Below are 9138 nucleotides of genomic sequence, written 5' to 3' on the forward strand. Positions count from 1 at the left end.
ACCGCAGGCGCAACAACAGGTGTCGGGGTAGACTCTGGCGCAACAACCGGAGCGGTAGTAGGAGCGGGCCCAGGAGCGACAACCGACCCATCGGCAACGGGAGCGAAATGAGCCGTGCGTTCAAGCAGGGTTTGCAACGCCACGGCGAACCGACCCAACAGGTGATCCTGCTGATCAAGTCTGGCAACCAGCGTGGGTAGCGAGGATGGCCCTGTACCGTCAGAATTCATGGCTTGGTCCTAATGTCACGGAACCATGAACCAGACGTACAACAACAGATAAGTGAAAATAAGAAGGCTTTATTGAAAATCAAGCTGTAAAGCAAAAGTCCAAACGGATGGCGAAACCGAGGCAGAGTCCTTGCGAAGCCAGAGGTCAGGAACCAGGAGGGTAGTCAGACGAAGCCAGGATCAGGAACCAGCAGGGTAGTCAGACGAAGCCAGGATCAGGAACCAGCAGGGTAGTCAGACGAAGCCAGGATCAGGGACCAGAAGCAGCAGCAGTCTTAGAAGCATGTGAACACAGGAGGACCAAGCAAGGAACTGAAGCCACAGACCTCCTATATATATGAGCTAGGCATCCAGCTCCTCCCAGTGGGAAGGAGAAGCCGCAGGGTGGGAGGCTACAAGAAACCCAGAAACCAAGATGGCCGCCAGCACATGTCAAACGAAGGAGAACAGCAAGAAGGTAAGACCATGACACATGGCCCCCGTATTCATCCCAAACATACCAACCTGGCCCCATACTCATCCCAGACATACCAACCTAGCCCCGTATTCATCCCAGACATACCAACCTGGCCCCATACTCATCCCAGACATACCAACCTAGCCTCGTATTCATCCCAGACATACCAACCTGGCCCCATACTCATCCCAGACATACCAATCTGGCCCCATACTCATCCCAGACATACCAACCTGGCCCCATACTCATCCCAGACATACCAACCTGGCCCCATACTCATCCCAGACATACCAACCTGGCCCCATACTCATCCCAGACATACCAATCTGGCCCCATATTCATCCCAGACATACCAACCTGGCCCCATACTCATCCCAGACATACCAACCTGGCCCCATACTCATCCCAGACATACCAATCTGGCCCCATACTCATCCCAGACATACCAACCTGGCCCCCGTATTCATCCCAGACATACCAACCTGGCCTCATACTTATCCCAGACATACCAACCTAGCCCCGTATTCATCCCAGACATACTAACCTGGCCCCGTACTCATTCCAGACATACTAACCTGGCCCCGCACTCATCCCAGACATACTAACCTGGCCCCATACTCATCCCAGACATACTAACCTGCCCCCGCACTCATCCCAGACATACTAACCTGGCCCCATACTCATCCCAGACATACCAACCTGGGCCATACTCATCCCAGACATACCAACCTGGCCCCATACTCATCCCAGACATACCAACCTGGCCCCATACTCATCCCAGACATACCAACCTGGCCTCATACTCATCCCAGACACACCATCCTAGCCCTATACTCATCCAAGGTGGGGGAATCAACAGTGGAGAAGGATCTGGGGGTTCTGGTAGATCATAGATTTATTAATCCCATATTCTAGAACACCTAGATCCTTTTCCATCATTGACTCCCCCAGCCGTTCTCCTCCTATGTTGTTTGAGTAATAAGTCTATGATCTGCCAGAACACCCAGGCCCTTCTCCACCATTGACTCCTTCAGCTATTCTCCTCCTAGTATGTATGGATGTAAGTCTATGATCTACCAGAACACCCAGATCCTTCTCTACCATTGACTCCCCCAGATGCTCTCCTCCCCAGATTGCATGATTATTAAGCCTATGATCTACCAGAACACCCGGATCCTTCTCTACCATTGACTCCTTCAGCTGTTCTCCTCCTAGTATCTATGATTAATAAATCTATGATCTTCCAGAACACCCAGATCCTTCTCTACCATTGACTCCTTCAGCTGTTCTCATCTTAGTATCTATGATTAATAAATCTATGATCTTCCAGAACACCCAGATCCTTCTCTACCATTGGCTCCTTCAGCTGTTCTCCTCCTAGTATCTATGATTAATAAATCTATGATCTTCCAGAACATCCAGATCCTTCTTCATCATTGACTCCTTCAGCTGTTCTCCTCCCACTATCTATGATTAATAAATCTATGATCTTCCAGAACATCCAGATCCTTCTTCATCATTGACTGCACCAGCTCTTCTGGAATTTGCCACCTAGTTTCCCAATCATACAGTTCACTCCACCATGGTCTGACATTTCAGTTGACATTTATTGGGGCCAGAATACAAAGTTCTCTGATTGTCCTTATTGGATGACTAGAGAGAGGATGTAGGTGGATCCCCATACAGGGTGAGAGTCAAGTAATGATTGGACAGAACATGGAAGAAAGGATCGAAAAAACCATTAATTGTCTGTCAGGAATACCAACACAGCCTGGAGCCAGGAGTTATGGGTGGAGGCCTGCCAGTGTGACCCTTCCCAACCACACCAGTACAGATCCAGCAATTTGCCCCTTCCCCCAACTATATCCCCTCCCCCATCATATCAGCAATTTATATATCCCCACTATACCAGTGCAGATCCAGCAATGTGATCCTCCTCCATCATATCATATCAGTGCAGGCCTCTACCCCACCCTATCAGGGCAGGCTCCTCCCAATCATATCAGTGCAGATCCAGCAATGTGATCCTCCTCCATCATATCAGTGCAGGCCTCTACCCCACCCTATCAGGGCAGGCTCCTCCCAATCATATCAGTGCAGATCCAGCAATGTGCCCCTCCTCCATCATATCAGTGCAGGCCTCTACCCCACCCTATCAGGGCAGGCTCCTCCCAATAATATCAGTGGTGAGTAGTGGATGTTGTAGGATAGGTTAAAAAACAGATTAAGTATTTCTAATTATTTTAGGGAGAATAAAAGGAGGTGGGTTACTGCTGAATTCATTGGTGACTCCGCCCATTAGACTCCACCTATAAATATAATATCACCTTTGGGTGAACAGACCCATTAAGAAAGACGTAGAATCTGGTTATTTCTCCATATGGAAATGTCATGAGTTGGAATTTCCCTTTAATATACATTATATTACAATACATAATATACACATTACAATATCATCCATTCATAAAATATATACCGTGCAATGAAGAGTCCATTCATATTATCAGAGCATTTCCTGTAATGATTGATCTGAACTCTGTGATTATTGGAAATGTAGTGACCATCAATAATCTGCCAATCAGATTGCAGTCGGCGTGGCCAGGATGTCATCTGAAGATTTCATGCTGCCTCCAATCATTGGCTCCCTAAACTTTGATTACATGACACTTCATCAGTGCCTAATATTTATTGATCATATCCCTAATATAGGTCCCATTGTTTTCACCTGAGTGTCCCAGATGGGTCTGTTTATAAGAAAGTGAATGTGACCTTCTCCAGACATTCTCTGGTGGGGAACCTTCCCCATCCATGTGCATTATATGGCAGAGACTGATTCCCCACCAGAGAATGTTTGGTGAAAGTCACAGCCAATGCTTCATCAATAAGTGATCCATTTCTTTAGATGGAATGACCGTTCGTTATCTGTGCAAAAATTATCGAGATCGGCCAAAACCAAAAATATCAACCAGATGGATTCCGCAATGTAAGGACATTCATGGTGGAGCAGAGGCCATATTAGGGAGGAGGAAAAGGGGAGCAATAAAAAGAGCTATGGAGGTACAGATGGATGAGGGGGTGCAGTGAAAAGAATGGGGGGGCAGCAGGATGAAAGGGTATGGCAAAATGAGAGGTTGGGGCAGGATGAGGGGGTGCAGTGAGATTAGGGGGGTGCAGTAGGATGAAGGGGTATGGCGAGATGAGGGGTTAGGGTGGGATGAGGGGTTGCAGCGAGATTTAGGGGGTGCAGTAGCATGAAGGGGTATGGCGAGATGAGAAGTTAGGGTGGGATAAGGGTGTACAGCCAGATTAGGGGGGTGCAGTAGAATGAAGGGGTATGGCAAAATGAGGGGTTGGGGCGGGATGAGGGGGTGCAGCGAGATTAGGGGGGTGCAGTAGGATGAAGGGGTATGGTGAGATGAGGGGCTAGGGTGGGATGAGGGGTTGCAGCGAGATTTGGGGGGTGCAGTAGGATGAAGGGGTATGGCGAGATGAGAAGTTAGGGTGGGATGAGGGGTTGCAGCGAGATTAAGGGGGTGCCGTAGGATGAAGGGGTATGGCGAGATGAGGGGCTAGGGAGGGAGGAGGGGTTGCAGCGAGATTTGGGGGGTGCAGTAGGATGAAGGGGTATGGAGAGATGAGGGGTTGGGGTGGGATAAGGGGGTGCAGCGAGATTAGGGGGGTGCAGTAGGATGAAGGGGTATGGCGAGATGAAAAGTTAGGGCGGGATGAGGGGGTACAGCCAGATTAGGGGGGTGCAGTAGGATGAAGGGGTATGGCGAATTGAGGGGTTGGGGCGGGATGAGGGGGTGCAGCGAGATTAGGGGGTGCAGTAGGATGAAGGGGTATGGCGAGATGAGGGGCTAGGGTGGGATGAGGGGGTGCAGCGAGATTAGGGGGGTGCTGTATGATGAAGGGATATGGCGAGATGAGGGGTTAGGGTGGGATGAGGGGGTGCAGCGAGATTAGGGGGGTGCTGTATGATGAAGTGGTATAGCAAGATGAGGGGTGGGGGCGGGATGAGGGTGTGCAGCAAGATTAGGGGGGTGCAATGGGATGAAGGGGCATGGAGAAATTAGGGGTTAGGGTGGGATGAGGTGGTGCAGTGAGACTAGGGTAGTGTAGTAGGATGAAGGGGTATAGCGAGATGGGGGGTGGGGGGCGGGATGAGGGGGTGCAGCAAGATTAGGGGGGTGCAATGGGATGAAGAAATGTAGTGAGATGAGGGAACATATTTGGTGGCTTATTCTCTCTCCTCCACTATGAAGGTTTAGTGATATCGGCCGGATTCCCCTTCCCTCTGCTCAGCTCTTCCTCGGTAAATACCCGAATCTTCCCTTCTGCTCTCAGTTGGATGGAGAAGCTTAATAGGGACATTCCCAGGACTTTCTTATTTTTAGCTGCCATAAAGATGAAGTGAAAGTATTTTGTGGTTTAGGAAGTTCAAAAGGGACTTTTTTTCCAGTCTGGCTCCTGAAGGTCATTCAGAAATGTTGTGCTAGGTGAAGGGGAGCCCGGAATTTCCCAATTCTTCCCCAAACCAACAACTACGATACAGAGGACCAGAGTGACCTCATCAAAGTTGGCCGAAACCATGGAAGAAACCAGTCGACTGGGGACCATATTACACACTACATATACTGCCTCATATACAGTACCTCCCTATATACAGCTCTATATTCTTCCCTGTATACAGCCTGATATACACTCTCTTATATATAGCCTCACATTGGGTGAGGATACATCTTTCCCTTTCCTGGTTAAATGGTTAAATGCCAAAAAAAATCATTACAGGAAACACATTGCCCCATCCTGACCAACCCTAGTCCTCCACAATGGCAGCCCCATTGGTTGTCCTCAATGCTAAGGGCTCTTTGGTACTCGGTGCAGGAAGATTCAGGCCAGGGACAGGGCGGTGAGGTCATGAGTTGGTTTGGATGGTGAGGTCATGGGTTGGTTTGGATGGTGAGGTCATGGGTTGGTTTGGATGGTGAGGTCATGGGTTGGTTTGGATGGTGAGGTCATGGGTTGGTTGGGTTTTATCACACTGTGCCTATGTTAGGTTAGTGCTAAGCTTTGGTTGTATTTTATTTGGTATAGTTACACACACAATACTGAACTGGCTCATATTAGCTCAGTGGCAGTGACATAGCTAAAGGGGCCCCCGGAAAATATGGAACCAGAGACCCCCATCGTAAAGACTCCTCCCTCCTTCCCTAGTGAAAGTTACACTAAAGCAGAGGGGGATGGGCGAGGCAGGACATCCCCTGGGGGGCAGCTTATGACCGGGGCCCATGGGGCAGGTTCAATGTTATAAGCTGCACTTCCCACCATTGGGAATCTCCTGTAAACAGCCCCCCCCTACAATACAGATCTTAGTACAATAGTACAGAATAATGACTGCATGGCCCTCCCACTACTGCAACATTGTACCAGGCTAGTATGTAACACATTGCATCTAATACTGCTAGTAATGCCTCACATTACCATACACAACTCCTCCCACTGTCATACATAACTCCTCCCATTATCATACACAACTCCTAACACTGCCATACATAACTCCTCACATTACCATACACAACTCCTCCCACTGTCATGCTTAACTCCTCCCATTACCATACACAACTCCTCCCATTACCATACACAACTCCTCCCATTACCACACACAACTCCTCCCATTACCACACACAACTCCTCCCATTACCACACACAACTCCTCCCATTACCACACACAACTCCTAACACTGCCATGCATAACTCCCCCAGTACCATACACAATTCCTCCCACTGCTATACATAACTCCTCCCATTACCATACACAACTCCTCCCACTGTCATACCTAACTCCTCCCATTACCATACACAGCTCCTAACACTGCTATACATAACCCCTCCCATTACCATACACAACTACTTCCACCGTCATACATAAATCCTCCCATTACTATACACAACTCCTCCCATTGCCACACACAACTCGTCTTATTACCACACACAACTCCTCCCATTACCACACACAACTCCTCCCACGACCACACACAACTCCTCCCATTTCCATACACAACTCCTCCCACTGTCACGCACAACTGCTCCCACTACCACACACAACTCCTCCCACTACCACACACAACTCCTCCCATTGCCACACACAACTCCTCCCACTATCACACACAACTCCTCCCACTGTCATACATAACTCCTCCCATTACCATACACAACTCCTAACACTGCCATACATAACTCCTCCTGTTGCCATACACAATTCCTCCCATTGCCATACACAACTCCTCCCATTACCATACACAACCGCTCCCACTGCCATACATAACTCCTCCCATTACTATACACAACTCCTTTGACTATCATACACAACTCCTCCCATTGCCATACACAACTCCTCCCACTATCATACATAACTCCTCCCATTATCATACACAACTCCTCCCATTATCATACACAACTCCCCCCCACTGTCATATCCAACTCCTAACACTGCCCTACATAACAACTCCTTGCAAAGCCATATACAACTCCTCCCACTGCCATTCACAACTTCCTTCATTAGCATACACAACCCCTCCCACTTTCCCATACAATTCATTCCACAATCTCACATACATCATTTCCCTGCTCATAGCTCCTCCCATTACGCCATGTGACTCCTCCATTGCACTCTGATGTGGTTAGTCTATTTTCTCAACATAGCCCCTCCCATCGATCAGTATAACCCCTCCCATTATTCTTTGTAGCTCCCTCATAGATTGGTAGCAGCAGGTTTGAATTGTCTTATTAAGAAATGTGTTAAGGGACAAAGAGGAGATTTGTGTCATTGTTCCTCTCATACCCTGCGGAGGGCGATCTTCTCTTTATGAAAATGGTCTGCAATGGGCAAAACCTCTCCAAATCTCCACTATAAAGACTTAGGAACAGTCCGTCTCTGGATCTCCTCTGCAATGATTATTTCTGGATCTCCTCTGCAATGATTATCTCTGGATCTCCTCTGCAATGATTATCTCTGGATCTCCTCTGCAATGATTATCTCTGGATCTCCTCTGCAATGATTATCTCTGGATCTCCTCTGCAATGATTATCTCTGGATCTCCTCTGCAATGATTATCTCTGGATCTCCTCTGCAATGATTATTTCTGGATCTCCTCTGCAATGATCGTGACCTGAGACTGGACCATCTCTGGATCTTCTCTATAACAATCATGACTTGGGATTGGTCCATCTCTGCATCTCCTGTACAATAGCGACCTGGTCCTGGTCTTTCTCTGGATCTCTTCTTTATTGATCATGACTTGGAAGCAGTCTATCTCAAGATCTTCTCTTTACCATTTATTATCTGGAATTGGTCTGTCTCTGGATTTCCTCCTTAATGATCATGGCTTGGGATCAGCCCATCTCTGAACTTCTTGTACAAGAGTAGAGACTCTGGATCTTCTCTTTATGGATCATGACCTGGGATCGGTCTTTTTCTGGATCTCCTTCATAGCAATCATGACCTGGGACAAGTCCATCTCTGGATCTCCTCTATAACGATCATGACCTGAGATCAGTTACATAGTTACATAGTAGGTGAGGTTGAATAAAGACAATAGTCCATCCAGTTCACCCTGTGTAGGAGTGTGTGGCTGTAATCATCTCTCATACCCCTGAATGTTCTGATCCTTGAGATGTAAGTCTAAGAGTCTTCTGAAAGTCACCATACTTCCCGCAGAAACCACCGCTTGTGGTAGAGAATTCCACAATCTTGTAGCCCTAATGGTCTATCTCTGGATCTCCTTCGTAAACAATAGTGACCTGAGCCCAGTCCATCTCTGGATCTCCTCCATAGTAATCATGACCTAGGACAGGACAAGTTTATCTCTGGATCTCCTCTATGACGATAATGACTCAGGATCAGTCTGGATCTCCTCTATGATGATAGAGTCCTGGGATTGGTCTATCTCTGGATCTCCTCTATGACGATAATGACTCAGGATCAGTCTGGATCTCCTCTATGACGATAGAGTCCTGGGATTGGTCTATCTCTGGATCTCCTCTATGACGATAATGACTCAGGATCAGTCTGGATCTCCTCTATGACGATAGAGTCCTGGGAGTTGTCTATCTTTGGATCTCCTCTATGATGATAATGACTCAGGATCAGTCTGGATCTTCTCTATAATGATAGAGTCCTGGGTGTGGTCTATCTTTGGATCTCTTGATGACCTGGGACAGGTAGCGTCCCTCTTAAACTCCGTTTGGTCTTTAAATATTTCACTAAAATTTTGCAAGGCGGGTGGATCACAATTTTTGCACAGTAGCCGAGCTTTTCAATCCAACGGAGAATGAACTCGGCCAGACAGATTGGGGGCCGCAGACCTTATTCACAGAGTTCCTAGCCAATGGCGATGGCCATCCAGGATCCCCGGTGTTTTTGGAGAGGAATCATTTTTCTTGTGGATT

Source organism: Pelophylax lessonae, assembly GCF_965119305.1.
Source record: "Pelophylax lessonae genome assembly, chromosome: 2".
In the NCBI taxonomy this organism is placed as follows: Eukaryota; Metazoa; Chordata; class Amphibia; order Anura; family Ranidae; genus Pelophylax; species Pelophylax lessonae.